General features: G+C 41.6%; 1 pseudogene; it reads left to right on the top strand.

Annotated features, from left to right (window-relative positions):
• Positions 1-4,401: 4,401 nt before the first annotated feature.
• On the top strand, positions 4,402-10,684 carry LOC128099825 (NADH dehydrogenase [ubiquinone] 1 beta subcomplex subunit 4-like; annotated as a pseudogene).
• Positions 10,685-16,156: the final 5,472 nt, after the last annotated feature.

The raw sequence follows: 16,156 nt of genomic DNA, 5'->3' as shown, positions 1-16,156 counted from the left end.
AGATAATCAAGAGGAAGATGATGGGAGGAAGGAGAAGATAATCAAGAGGAAGATGATGGGAAGAAGTAGAAGAGAAGAGGAGGAGGACTAGGAGAACATAGAGGGGGAGGAGGGAAGGAAAGGACAAGACTGACTTATATTTTCCGACATACACCCTTCCATTTGATCTCTAGAGAGTTGGGGACAGAAGTAAAGCAAGATGAAACAGAATCTGTGCTGTCCTGTGTTCTCTAGGGTTCCTATGGCAGTAAGATTTGACCTCATACATTTACCCTCACTGTAGTTAGACTTTCTTTTGGACTGCCAGCTCCCAAGTAATGAAATGGAGACTTTTTATTAATTATGAAACCTTGGCCTTAGCTTAGGCTAGTTCCCAACTAGCTCTTATAACTAAATTAACCTGTTTATATTAATCTATGTTCTGCAACATGGCTCGTTACCTCTCCTCACTACCATATATCCAACTTGCTCCGCTTCTGCTGGTGAATTGCTGCCTCCCTCATTCTTTGCCAGAGTTCCTATCTCTGTCCCAAGTCTTGCCTATGCTCTCCTGCCTAACTATTGGCTGTTTGGCTCTTTATTAAATCAATCAGAAGGTGCCTTGGCAGAGACACACCTCCACAGGGTATGAAAAGATTATCCCACAACACCTCAAAACCCAGAAAAGCATAAGCAGCTGGAGTTGAAACACTTCTTGTTCAGGAACAGCCTCACTTCTCTGTCAAACTTGAGCGCCTCACATTCCCCATCTCCCATCTCCTGAACTTTACCCGAAAAAGTAAAAAAAGAAGCTAAGAAGTCCTCAAGGTTATCTTCCTCATTCAGTTCCCAACAGACAGCCCTCATACATCCAGTTGGTCACACTCAAATCATGGCATACCTTGTTGAATGGAGCAGAAGACATGCTGGGAAATCAAGGCTTTGAGGTGAGCAAAATACCAAAAGGAATGAGAGAATGAGTGAGGGGCAGTACCTAAGGATTCAGGACACAGCTCATTTTGTGTTTTTCCTTGATGTAAACACACCAAAATGTGTGAGCAGGTGGGCCTGAGTTATGCCTGGAAGATCAATCATTCACTTTCCAAAGCACACAGCCAGTCAGCACTTTGCAATAATTGTTAATAGTGTCTGATTAATCAATGGCCATTAAGTTGGGTCTTTAAGCTTCCATTTTCAGCCTTGGTCTGTTCTTCACAGGTCAGTTGTTTCAGCACTGAAGAAGTTAGAATAGTAAGCTGACAATCTTTGCAATCCAACAAAGAAGAGTTAGGAAAAACAATGTAAGAAATAAATGAAACTAACTTAACACATACAAGTCCCATTTAATCCTTTCTACTCTCTGCCAGAATGCACATTAGCAGAGGAACAGATAAGTGTTTCATAAACATGGTCTTGTGGCTACTAGCAGTCTTATGTGTCCTAGGTGGTCCTGTGGGCCAAATACCAAGATGTTCAAAAATATCAAACTGTGTTTTTAATTTATTTTAATTTTGTTGTTGAATTTAAATTCAAATCTATATTTTAAAACTGTAGCCTCAGCAATGATCATTACTTTTGAGAGGATATTAATTGAAGAGTTGGGGTAGGGAAGGTGGTCCAGTGGGTGTTGCTTGGGATTCATAAAGCAAAGTTTTAAAAGGTTGGGAGGGTAGGGTCTATGCTCTTCAGCAGAGGGTGACTCATGGGAGTATAATGTAACACGAATTGCTAAATGGTATTATCAACAAAAAAAATCCAGAGCCAGATACTGGGGCAAAAGCTGAAAGATCAGAAAAACAGAACAAGCCATAGCCAAACTCACCTTGCCAACTCCTCAGCCAATCCTGTTTCTATGAATCCTCAGACTAAAAGCCTCTGAGTCCTCACCCCTGAGGGTCCCAGTTGAACTGCTGCTAAGTTCCTGTCTCCTCACGCCTTATATACTGTTCTCTACCCAGCCATGTCACTTCCTGAGATTAAAGGCGTGTGTGCTGAGATCTCAAGTGCTGGGATTAAAGGAGTGTGCTATCACAGCCTGACTCTGTTCCAGGTGTGGCCTTGAACTCACAGAGATCCATATTGATCTCTGCCTCCCAAGTAATGGGATTAAGGGTGTGTACCATCACTGTCTGGCCTCTATGTCTAATCTAGTGGCTGGCTCTGTCCTCTGATCCCCAGATAAGTGTAGCTAGAGTTTTCCTGCCTGGCCCACAGTCAGGACAAATCTCTATCACCCGCCAGTCCCACAGCCACTCAGACCCAACCGAGTAAACACAGAGACTTATATTGCTTACAAACTGTATGGCCGTGGCAGGCTTCTTGCTAACTGTTCTTACAGCTTAAATTAATCCATTTCCATTAATCTATACCTTGCCACATGGCTCGTGGCTTACCGGCGTCTTCACATGCTGTTTGTCATCATGGCGGCTGGCAGTGTCTCTCAGACTCAGCCTTCCACTTCCCAGCTTTATTCTCCTCCTTGTCCCGCCTACACTTCCTGCCTAGCCAATGGCCAATCAGTGTTTTATTTATTGACTAATCAGCAACACATTTGCCATACAGAACATCCCACAGCAGATAAGTTTTATTGGGGTGCACAATATGTCTCCTAAAATAAATAAATAAATAGACTAAAATAGATAATAAAGACTCAATAATGAGATTTATCTCAAACTGTGGGGAATGATGTAAGGACCAATATGGTAAGATAGGTTGAATCTTTCATTGTGATTTGGAGTCATTTTGTTGATTATAAAGAAAGGACAATGAAGATAATTTGAACATGTAGCCAAGCAAGGTTGAGGATGAACATGTAGCCAAGCTTGAAGACCTCGATATCATTATTAGATGGGGGAAAAATGGGTTACACCAGGGGAGTTCACAAAAAAAATCTTTGGGAATTAAGGTAATTTTAGGCATGTAACTTTTTCAGAAAAGCAGTTGTGCCAAACTCCCTGTTAGTTGGTTCAGGCATGTCCAACCTATGACCCACAGGACACATGAGGCTGAGGAGAGCAATGAATGCAGACCAACACAAAGTCATAACCTTATTAAACATTATGAGATTTGGAGTGGTGTTTTCATAATGGACTATGTGGTTCTTGGGTGTGAACTTTGTAGGTACATCATGTCAACATGTCGAAAGGCTGGATACTCCTGGCCAGAAGTCAGGTTTTGCTGAATGACATGCTTCTAATATTGTCCAACTCTGCTTTAATTCTGGATTTTCAGAATGATTTTGTAATTACAGCTTGGATTTATAAGTGAATATCAGCCAGAAGAATCAGGAATCCAAGGTTATTCTCATGTACACAGTTAGTTCCAGACCATTCTTCGCTAATGAGATCCTGTTCAAAACATACAAAAACAGGTGCATCAATCCTTGACTGATACACACAAACACACAGAGTTTGACACATGGGTTTCAAAGTTTTTTACTTTTAATTCATTCTTTGAATGATTCATAGAGCTTCAATGAACACCTAACTAGTGCTAGACAATGTGTGAAAATCTGGAAACTCTATGGCTGTTTTTTTGGAGAATAAATTTCCATGAATCAAATTTATAACACTTGAATAAATGAAGTGAAGGTCACCTGAATCATGGATGACCAGCCTAGTTTACCTGATTCTGTGAAATCCTTCCTGAAATAGGGCTTCTGTCTTCTGTCAGATCACCTAAGAGTAAACTTCTTTAAAAGCAAAACCCAGAACACACTCTTGTGATTAGCCTCTTAATTTGGGATCTGACTTTGAGATAGAGCAATAAAAGGTGGGAATAAAATAGATCAGAGAAGGAAATAAATTTGGTCACCACTAGTAGAAAAAATAATTGTCTTGTAAAAACTCTAAAGACACTTTAAAAGGTACATCTGCATGGCTTGCCAGGGGAAATGATAGGAAATCATTTCCCTAACAGCTCACATCCCAGCTTGGGCAACATTAGCTCTGGAGCCGTAGCTCCCTGAGCTTCCAGAATCTGTATGCATGAGAGTCAAGGCCAGGGCCAGGAGTGTTCCTGCCATCCCATCAAGGGAGCCTGAGCGTCAATATTACCCAACAAAGATCAAGTACACAGCACCTTCAAAACATATCTGGTGAAGTATTAAAAGCTCCAAGGTACTGGTTGTAACAAAGACACTTGTGGCCTTCAATGTTTGCAATAAGATGATTCCAGGAAGATTTGGGAAAATAGTACACATCATAAATGTCTCTATGCACCAGGCAGTGGTGGCATACACCTTTAATCTCAGCACTCAGGAGGCAGAGCCACGTGGATCTCTGTGAGTTCAAGGCCAGCCTAGTCTATGGAGCGAGATCCAGAACAGGCACCAAAAACTACACGAGAAACCCTGTCTTGAGAAACAATCAATCAATCAATCAATCAATCAATAAATAAATGTCTCTATGCAATTTTGTGACGATGGCTATTATTAAGGTATGGTGATGATCTTAGTTCCTAGAACCAGAACATCTGGCATGATCAGCTGCCATCTCTCCTACCACCACTTCTAGCAACTCTGACCATCACCCTCACCAGTTCATCCCAACAACTTTTATCACTGCCTTCATCACCATCACCACCACTGTTACAACCAACTCTACCATCACAGCCACCACTACCATTACAATCACTACCATCATCACAACCACCACCATCATCTCCATCACCATCATCACCACCACCATTATCATTATCACCACCAATTCTACCACCACTCCTTCTATACCTCCACCATCACCATCGTCACCTCTGTATCCACTACTAACACCACACTATCTTTCCTACCACAACCACCACTAACCTCACCACCTCCCACCACTATTGTATCCATCACCATCACCACCACTACTTCTACCAGCACTTGTCCACTGTCATAACTACTTCCCCTTCTTCACCACCACCTTGACTACCTCCACTGCTGCTTTTCAATAATATAATTTCTATTGCATGATTCATAGTTTGGTGGTAACAAACTAGGAACTGCTTATTGAGGTTCCAATGAACTGGCAAGTATTAAAAATGATCATTTTGGTTTTATGATCTTACTAGGTAGGGTCTTTAGAGACAGGTCTGCAGTTTACCATCTCTATCACACACTCTGCTACAGTGACAGCTAAGCCAGTCTTCTTGAGCATGAGGCAGAGTGCCCATCCTTGCAGAGCCAGATCACATGGGACTGAGAAGTCAGCACTCCCAGCCTGGTGCTTCTTTTGTCCAATCACTCTGGCTTTGCTCTGGTGTGGCATGATTAGCAGATGCCTCTTCTCTCTTCTCTGCTCAAGCTAAGTGCCAACTTTCTGCCATGACTATGTAAAACAATTGGTTGCTTTAATATGTACATTTCCTTTTAATTGATTAATAGTTATTTTCTGCTGCACAGATCATGACAGGGAAGTTGACTCCAATTGGCTCCACCTCTGCAGCTGAGGAGTTCCTAATTCCATGTGCTACTTTTTAAATGGTGGTTTTCTTCAGTCTGCCAATTCCCGAATAACCATTCAGAGGCTTATATTAATTATAAATGTTCAGCCAGTAGCTCAGGCTTATTACTAACTAGCTCTTACATTTAAATTAACCCATAATTTTTATCTATGTTTAGCCACATGGCTTGGCACCTTTTCTCAGTATGACATTCTCATCTTGCTTTCTCTGCATTTGACTGGTGACTCTCTCTGACTCCACCTTTCCTATTCCCAACATTCTTAGTTTGATTGCCCCACCTATACTTCCTACCTGGCTACTGGGCAGGTTTATGAAACCAATTGAATAACAAATCTTTACAGTGTACAAGGAGATTATTCCACAGAACTGCTTTATATAAAGGCTTCTTCTGAGCAAGGATTAGTGAATCATGATGAGATCTTCTTGCCTAGCACAATGTTCAATTTATATTAACTAGACAACAATATGGTTCATACTGTGCACATGGACTTGCAGGTAAAAACTGAAGGCCTAGCATGTACATTGCACAGGAAAGAAGAGGCAGGGCTCCTGTTAGACATGGGGCCAGTGGCAGCTGGCTCACATGGAGCTGCTGCATTTTTAACAGTGGAGCTGCCATGGTGGAAGCCCACTCTTCAGCATTATTGAGATTTCAAGCTGCTAGGCTATCACAGAGCAAAAGTTCCAAGTTTACTTTGAATTTCATATTGCAACATGGTGTGTTTTTGAAATGTTTATATTGATTTTTTTTTAATGAGAATTTCCTCCATCTTGTTTTAAGTGAAGATCATGCCCTATATTTTGGAGTCTTACATATCTAACTGCAATACTAAGTTTTGACTGAACAGGTACTACACCTGCCATGTCAACATGTACATTCCACCCATTTCCCTTTTCCTCCACATATTTTGTTGTTTGTTATTTTCTCCTGTTGATGCATCCACAAGACAAGAAACACCCAGGACCCCAGTTATCACAAGCTAAGGACTTTCCAAGAATACACAGTGGTAGACAAATTGATCTCTCAGTGGGTCTTTGAAGACCTCAAGAGCTTCAGATTCTAATTGAGACAACATAGACATGTGTTTTCTCAATTGTCATCTGCGGCACAGCTTTGCTTTGGGTCCTATGATCACCACCAACCCCAGGCTATGGGTTGCACTGTATTCTAAGAGGTTTACCTAAGTCCTTGTTCCCAGAACCTCAGAATGTGATCTTATTCAGAACTAAGCTAATTTAAATGGCATTAGTTAAGATGAGGTTATATAGGAGGAGCATTGGCCAGAACTCAACAGTACTACCTCCAGGTAGAAACACAGAGTCACCAGAAGTGTTTTATGAAGATGGGGAAGAAATGGGAGTGGTAGTATATGCAAGGACACTAGGAAAGTGCTTGTGAAGATAGAGGGTTAAGTAGGAGTGATGGTGTGTCTACAAATTGGGGAGCCCTATGGACCAGTGGTCCTTATCAGCAGCTAAGAGAGCATAGGGCAGAATCTCCATGAGAGATTCCAAAAGAATGTAACTTGGCCAATGTCTGCCTCTGCCTTCTGGCCTCCAGCATTGGAAGAGAACTATTGTTTTCTGCTCAAGCCACATGTTTCGTATTAGATTTTATGTGAGTGCTGGGAAACTAATACACTCTGTTTTGTGCCTTCTTTTGGGCTCTTTTTCTCCCTTTTTTGTGTCCAATTTTTATGTGTTAGTTTTTATTTTATTATTATCTCTTAAAAGCCTGTTTGTTTTCTAATGAGACACAGAAAGGGGGTAGACTCAGATGGGAGGGAAGGTGAGGAGGAACTGGGAGGAGTAGAGGGAGAGGAAAATGTAATCAGGATATAATATTATGTGAGAAAAAATATTATCAATAAAAGGGAAAACAGAACATAAACTGGTGCAGCTGGGAGATGGTTCAGCAGTTAAGAGTCCTTGCTGCTCCCAGAGGACCAACTGGGTTGTGTTTCTGGAACCCATGTCAGGCCGCTCATCATTGCTTGTAACCCTAGCTCCAGGGGGATCTAATGCTTTCTTCTGGTTTCTGCAGGCACTGCACATAGGATGATATACACTCACAGAGAACACACATACATAAATAAAAATAAACATTTAAAAATAATATAAATTGGCTTTTCTCAATAATGTGAGTATTTGAAACCTGTATACTGTCCTGTTCCCTTCTGTATTCTACCTGTTATAGATACCAGAAGATGCTAGGTTTGTACAGTTTGGATACATGCAGTTTATTGCAGTAGAGGACATTTGGATAGAGAAAATATGTATAGAACAATAAAGGACCATTTGGAATAAGTCTAATGTAATGTGTGATACTAGTTTTGTGGTCTAAGCTTGTTTTATTTTCCCAACTCAGAAGCTGCATCTGGTGATGACTTCCATCCTGTCCTCCAGACCTTATCCAAGTTTCTACCTTCATAATAAGCTAAATTGCCCTACTTATCCTTATACGACCCAGTAACCCCATCACAGTGGATTCTCACCACTCTGTGGCATGCTCTCTCTTCCTCAGGAATAACAGCATGGATAGAAGTCTATAACCTGGGGCTTGCCTCTCTGGGCTGTTCACAACATACCTTCTTTTTGCTTTGTCAGCCCTGGGTATTATGATCTCTTGCACCTGCTGGTCGGTCTCTTCATCCCTGCAATCCGCCTCTAGTTCTTTGACCCCTCCCTCATGCTGAATCAAGTATGCTTATATATGCATATGTGCATTTATGTTTTGTCTCTGTGTAGTATATACAGACGCATTTTTTTCTTTTTGACTCAGTTAAATTAAATCCTTCCCTACACATGCACTGTGGTCTGAATGCAAAACTTTCCCCATAGCTGCATGTGTTTGAACACTTGGTCCTCACCTGGTAACTGGGACAGTTGTAGAGTCTCTAGAAGGTGGAGCCTTGCTAGAGGAAATAGCTCAACAAGAGTGGGTCTTGAGGGTTGATAATGTAACACTACTTCCTGCCCACTCTTACTTCCAGAGTGTAGACACAGTGCGACACCTGTTTGGGCTCCTGCTATCATGTATCCCTGATGCGGTGGGCTGCAGCCCTTCACCCTGCACCAAAGTAAATCCCCCTCCCATGAGTTTCTCTGTCACATATTTGATCACAAAAGGAAAATTAGCCCACCCTGTATTCTTTTTCCTCGGGGTCTTTTGTGTCTACCATCAGTACCATACCTGTCCTGGTTTACTACACTCTGATACCTTCCAATTCCTGTTTATTTAACAAGTATTATATTTGTGGGAAAGGAGAGAATGCTTCTTCTCATATATAGGGCTGGGCAGGGTCATCATTACCGCAAAATTTAATATTTTTATAAAGAAAGTTTCCCATGACAAGTCTGTTTGTGCTATTTATACTCCTATGGGTACCATGGAACGTGAGACAAAATCTAGTATTTTTGTGAAATCAGTGTAAATCTCTATCAGTCTCCCAGCAGAAGGAATCAAATTAAGATAGAGTGGGGTAACATGAGCAGATGCTATACATTTCTGGTATAAAAAGTGTAGTTTTAAAAATGATAAAATTAGCATGCAAGGAAAATGCTTGCATTGTCTGACATGCTTCCATAGAAGTCATCTAGGATAAGCAACTGGCTCTCTACTCAGTAGAACCTTTGTTAGGAATGAGCACACACAGATTTTGGAGCTGTCTAGAGATTGTCTTATAGAAGTGCGATTTCTGCCTCTATGATTAGCACAGCTTTAGCTTTCTTTTTCCCAAACCCTGCATGTCCTGGGATAACACTGCATAGGAGTAGGTGCCTAGGTTTGGTGTGTAGGGTCTAACCTTTAGGGCAGTATGTGGGAGAGGAAGGAGGGTCTGTTCCTCCTGCCTTGGGTCCCCACAGAGAACGAGGATTCTAGTGAATGCTTCCCCACAGCTGTGCATTGGCTGATTCTTCGTGCTTCCTGGACTTACTTCTTACTTCCACAATCCTGCTCACTCTGAGCCCAGGAACCAGCTGAATGATGAGGGAAGTGCTCCTTCTCAGGGGCCTTTCCTGCTGTATGCCCTGACCTCCTTGGTATTCTCACCACAGATTGGTGAAGCAGTCTGAAGAGGTGCAGGTCAATGTCCACACAAGCGTGACTCTTCACCTGGCTAAGGTAGCTGTGTAATGAACCAGGCTCTCAGCTGTTAGATAAACACAGGCTATTCAAAACTAACTCCCATATGAAGGAGGCTCTTGTTGGGAATGAAGACTATAACTGAGATTTTATGTTATAAACATATAATACAGTTACTATGTTAAGCAAGCGTTGCTCTCAGGAAGAGATCCAAACTCATTAGGGAGGCCATGAAAGGTTCTGCAGATTTTGCAACTTGGACCTGGCTTCTGTGGCCGCTCCTACACTATCCTCCAGAGAAACTAAATCAATGGCTTTTGGCCAAAAGTGTAGCTTTAGCCCTTTCTTTCCCCTTCAATACCCTTCTCAAGGCATGCTTCCCCTTTCAGCTAGCAGAGCTCATGTCTTTTCACCTTTGGAGTCCTTCTATTTTATAATGTCCTCCTGGAGCCCCCAAAACATGACTATGATCCTTTGGATTAATGCCTAACCAGGCACTTGCTACTTAGTCTTTCTGTTAATTTGTCTATTCTGTCCATTGGTCCTGTAGATGGTGCTGTTCCCAGCACTCTGAACAGTATCCAACCAGTGTTGGTATTGATTAGTATACTGTAAATGGAGAATTCTGCCCTCTTCCCCTCAGAGAGTTTACTCAAGCTACATCGTCCTATAATGAACATCATTGCAAATGGGGGCGTCTGTGACTCACCATGTTTAAGGCCAAATGACTTCAAAGGGAAAGAGTAATAAGAAGGGCAGATTAAAGAGCAAACCAAGAACCAAGATGCTGGTTCCAAGTATACACCTGCGCCCCTGGCTACTCTCCCCAGTACCCTTGACCCAGCTGAGTATGACGAGTCTCTGGAAACCAGAAAGGAGCAGGTTGAGAGCTTGAGCATAAGGGCCCAGCTTAAACCAGACTATCTGCTTCAGTACAATGATCCCAAATGCTTAACACACACTGAAGATCCTGCCTTGATTCTTTGGACCTATGCAAGATCAGCAAATATTTATCCCAATTTCAGAGCCACTCCCAAGAACTCACTTTTAGGAGCTGTGGTGGCATTTGGGCCCCTCATCCTCTGGCATTATGTCTTCAAAACAGACAGGGACAGAAAGGACAGACTTACCCAGGAAGGATAATTGGACCAAACATTTAACCTCTCCTATTAAGTTTGGCAAGGATGACTCTATTCTTGCACAAATAAATCTTCTATTAATCGCTGAAGAAAAAAAAAAGCAAAACTTAATCTCAAATGTGTTTCCATTATTAGTTAAGTGAGAATCTCATACAATAACATTTCTTGCCCTCATAGAATCTTGATGAGGGTACAGGAGATAACTCACAGTAAAGACTACAGTAGAATTCTTGGTAGTAAGTAAACATTACATGTCGGTTTAAGGAAAAATAGTAAAGTGGAGGCTTAGGGGTCATTTATCACAGCCTCATCCTGCCTGTGAAGAAAGGGCTTCAGCTGAGGTTAGATACCCAGTCTTTGGCAGAGCACCCATGAGCTCAAATAGCCCTCTCCTGGTCTGTACAGCCCTCACGTTCTTCCAGTGGAGGTGATCCCTGCCCCTGGCACACATGGAGCCCATTGTTCTCCATTTGGAGAAATTAAATTCATCTTGTATTTGTAATGATTGATTGGATGTGCATGACTCACAAGAGATGTATTCCCTTTCTTAGGAAATTTAAGCACAACAGTTGAATGCTGTTTTCCTCTTTGCCTTTGTCTCCAGACTCCACTCCCTGTGCATCAATTATCTGAAAGCCAGACCTCTCTGCCCTCTCCCTTCCTCTCCTCAGCTCTTTCAACTCTTCCTGTAATTTGAAGAAATCCTAATTTCTTTCATGTTCTAAGGGTTCTTGTATAAAAATCTGCAATCTTCTAGTGGCCTTTGTCTGCACCCAATCTGACCAATCCTCTGTGTTGGCCTCTTGGGATGTGATGTCATTTCATGCAAGAGTCTTCCAGTCCCTCACCCCAGGAAAGGGGGAGTCAAAGCCACCCCCTGATGATGCTACCCAAATACAAAATCCCTTGACCCAGAAGTCTGACTCATGCAGGTGGATAAGGGACATTCACAACGTGCATGGGTGCTCACTTTCCTATCGTGCTATGGTCTGGCTCCCAAACGTAATAAGACACATACAGCAGAAAGGCTGAGCCTGATGGTGTTAACTTAGAAAGTTAACCAAGAAATGCTGTAAAAAGGACAGAAACAATTTTGGCAAAGTATGTACAGGCTCCTCTCCTTTATGCCAAAATGTTTAAGAAAGAGAAGAACAATCGTTTGTGATGTGATTTTAAAAAGCTGGAAGACTACACAAAAAATGATGGATGTATCTGGAACAAAGGATGGTAGGAGGGTAGAAAGAAATGAAGCTTTCCAGTTAGTGCCATATTTATATATTGCTGTAATGTGCATTCCTTTTATAGTTTAAATTTACTTAACTAAAAATTTTTCTATTCTAGTATTAAACTGCAGATGATCAACTCAAGAGATTTGAGCAAAAATGTGCTTATTTTCTAATGTGCATATAATGTAGTTGAACGAATTAACACTTTTAAAGGAATGTCACTCAAGGATCAGAGGAGAAAGAAAAGCTGAAGGGAAAGTGATCAAAAAGACAATGACTGCAGCAACCCAAGCCTGAGGAAAGGAAAGGTGTCTGGCCAGGGACTCTGATACTCCAGCCCCTGGCAACATGTATTTGGTTCCAATGGCAAGACCTCAAGTGTGAGGGACTTGCATCAGACTATTTTTGGCTGGTTCCATAAAATATGGAGTAACCAGGAATGGAGAGCAAAGGCTTTGCACTTGGATGGGCAGTGACTTCAAACATGGTTGATGATGGCAGCTAGACTGCCTCATGCCTCTTCTCGCGTTTTTCCTTTCTAACGTGGTGCTTGGAGAGAACCCAGAACCTCATGCATGTAAGGCAAGCACTGTGTAACTGAGCTGTACCCTCAGCGTGCATTCTTTCTTTCAGCAGATGCAGGGCAGACTCTAAATGGTTTACAGTGTGTGTAAAAATGTACGTAGGCTTGGAAGAGAGAGGAAAAGGAATATATGCAGTTATATAAAGAAATAAATAGTTTTTAAAAGTCTTTAAAGAGACAGTAAAAGTAAAATTAAAAAATAAGCCACATAAAGATGAAAATCACACACAGAGTTTGGATTATATTGTCTTTGGAATTTTTTTTTTGCAATACAATTCAGTTCTACATATCAGCCACGGATTCCCTTGTTCTCCCCCCTCCCGCCCCCCTCACCTTCCCCCCAGCCCGCCCCCCATTTCCCCCTCCTCCAGGGCAAAGCCTTCCTCGCAGACTGAGATCAACCTGGTAGACTCAGTCCAGGTAGGTCCAGTCCCCTCCTCCCAGGCCGAGCCAAGCGATCCTGCATAGGCCCCAGGTTTCAAACAGCCGACTCATGCAATGAGCACAGGACCCGGTCCCACTGCCTGGATGCCTCCCAAACAGATCAAGCCAATCAACTGTCTCACCCACTCAGAGGGCCTGATCCAGTTGGTGACCCCTCAGCCATTGGTTCATAGTTCATGTGTTTCCGTTCGTTTGGCTATTTGTCCCTGTGCTTTATCCAACCTTGGTCTCAACAATTCTCGCTCATATAAACCCTCCTCATTCTTGCTAATTGGACTCCCAGAGATCCACCCAGGGCCTAGTCATGGATCTCTGCATCCAGATCCCTCAGTAGTTGGATGAGGTTTCTAGCACGACAATTAGGGTGTTTGGCCATCCCATCATCAGAGTAGGTCAGTTTGGGCTGTCTCTCGACCATTGCCAGCAGTCTGTTGTGGGGGTATCTTTGTGGATTTTTGTGGCCCTCCAGCACTTTGCTTCTTCCTATTCTCATGTGGTCTTCATTTACCATGGTCTCCTATTCCTTGTTCTCCCTCTCTGTTGTTGATCCAGCTGGGATCTCCCGCTCCCCCAAGCTCTCTTTCCCTCGACCCTCGCCCTTCACTACCCCCACTCATGTCCAGGCTGTTCATGTAGATCTCATTCCATTTCTCGGTCATTGGGCGATCCCCGTGTCTTTCTTGGGGTCCTGTTTTCCAGGTAGCCTCCCTGGTGGTGTGAGTAGCAGTCTAGTCATCCTTGTTCTACATCTAGTATCCTGTTATGAGTGAGTACATACCATGTTTGTCTTTCTGAGTCTGGGTTACCTCACTCAGGATGATTTTTTCTAGATCCATCCATTTGTCTGCAAACCTCATGATGTCATTGTTTTTCTCTGCTGAGTAGTATTCCATTGTGCATATGTACCACACTTTGTTTATCCATTCTTCAGTTGAGGGCATCTAGGTTGTGTAGATGTATCCAACCTTCTTATTAAATAATAAACACAGAACCAATGCAAAGAAGAAAGCCAAGAGGTCAGAGCTAAGAGCTAAAACCTTACCCTTCCTCCTGCGGTGGTCCTACCTCTCCGAACCAGAGCTACCCCTGTGTTAAAGTCTTTATATAGAGTTCCTGTCCTGCCTTCTCATTGGTTGTAAACCCAACCACATGACCGCCTCCTCACAGCCTGTCTGTATAGGCCTCCAGGTTTTCCATGATTGGTATTAAGATTAAAAGCATGTGTATCCAATAATGGCTGTATCCCTGAACACACAGAGACTTACCCAGCTCTGCCTACCAAGTGCTGGAATTACAAGCGTACGCTACCACTGCCCTGCTTTCCTATGGCTTGCTAATAGCTCTGACCCCCGGGCAACTTTATTTATTAACATACAAATAATATTTTAATACAAATAAAATATCACCATATTTCCCCTTTTCTATTTTAATAAAAAGGAAAAAAAAGAAAAAGCTTATAACTAATATAAGAAAAACTATCTACAAAAGTACAATAACTATATACAATATATACAAGTAATAAATACCTAAACAATGTCTAGTCCATTTGTATTTGACAAATTCAGAGAAAATAATTTCATTATCTATCCTATTTTGGTAAGTCCAAAAGGTATCCTAATTAATCTTCAACTATAACTAACTAAACTTCAACTATAACTAACTAATCTTCAACTCCCTCAGAGACCCAAGAAGGAAATAATATTAGCTAACAAAAATAAAAACAGGAAGTGCACATAAGCAACTTCCAAAAAATTTGTGAGTTGACAGAAACAGACAGCTGTCTGGACAGTCACCTGAGGTTTCTCCGAAGTGCTGGGGCATCATCTTCAGCCTATAGGCTTAGCATATCTGACAGACTCATTTGTGAAGTAGGATGTACACAAGGTCAACAGTTCAACCTCACATTGAGTGAGAGTAGTCCATGTACCAGAAACACCTGAATTCCACTAGTGTCATGTCATGATTCAGGATTTTAAATTCTGGAAATTGTTGATGGTTTTTTAATTCAGCTGTCCATTCTTCTTGGCTGTGTATATATGGCTTCATCTCAGCATCCCATTCTTCTCCATGTCCCTCTATCAAATGCCAGTCTACTATTGAGAGGCGTGAGCTTAGTTACTCTTCAAGAATAACTGTTTCAGCTGCTGTTCCATTGCACATCAGAGGCCATCGGCCCACTGCCTGTTCAGCTGCCTTCGAAGAAAAGGGCACTGTACCTTTTTCGAATTGCGAAGGCCACTTCAGGGATGGTGCCATATTGTCCTGGCCTCTGAAGATGCCTTTTGATAAAGCCATAACCACACTTGTTTTGGCAAGAATCAGTAATCCTTTGTTTTATGTCCTGTCTGTCCATTTTGTCCTGTTGATTCGAGGATACTTTGTTGTCCAGTGGCTAACTTTTGCCACAATGAAAGTTAACTCCATATGCAGTTTCTTCAATGCCCATATTTTCTCTGAAAACATGTCTCATAGTCATAACAAAAAAGAAAAATTTTCTAAGTTATTAAAACATTTTAAATGCCATATTCTGTAGATCTCTGAAGGGTTTGAAGATAACCTGTCTATCTAAAATATATCTACTCAATCTTGAAAACATACCTAATATAACTACAAGTTCTATTATAATATCTAACTACTAACTTTCATTTCTTTATATCCTAATAGTTGGTAATAACATTCAAGGATCAGAAAATTGCATTACATTGTTAGATGAACAGTACAATTAGAAAAATATATATAACATTTTCTAACAATATCAATTTCAATATATATAATTTGTATACAATATAAAACAATCCAATCCAATGTAAAGTATTTACATTTTTCTTTTCTTTCTTTCTTTCTTTTTTTTAATAAGAACCTTAAATCTAATCTCCTTTGCTTAGCCTTTTTCCTAACCCTTGACAACAACTTGTAACCAACCCCCCTAATCAATGAAAATTATCCCAGACCCAAAACCCATTAAAAGACCAAAAAAACCAACCGCCCCACACCACCTCTTTGGGAATGTGGGCGTCGTATTCTTGAAATTGCTTCCTGCTGGGTATGGGCGAAGGTATCTTTATCCTAAAAGAAAAATTTTAGGTTAATTGTCAAATTCTAGGAAAGGTAAATATATCCTTCGCTGTCCAGTCTGTGTATAATGCCAAAATTCAGGGTTTATCTCAAATCCTTATTCAAGTAGTCTTTGAGACTGGATCATCTCAGCTAGCTCTTCTCAAAATTGCTCTGAGCACTTTGTAGTTCAAAGCTG

This window comes from Peromyscus californicus, unplaced genomic scaffold, assembly GCF_007827085.1.
Source record: "Peromyscus californicus insignis strain IS unplaced genomic scaffold, ASM782708v3 Scaffold_6__1_contigs__length_162567912, whole genome shotgun sequence".
Lineage (NCBI taxonomy): Eukaryota > Metazoa > Chordata > Mammalia > Rodentia > Cricetidae > Peromyscus > Peromyscus californicus.
The sequence above is the reverse complement of the archived record's forward strand: the minus strand, read 5'-3'. Positions and strand labels throughout refer to the sequence as shown.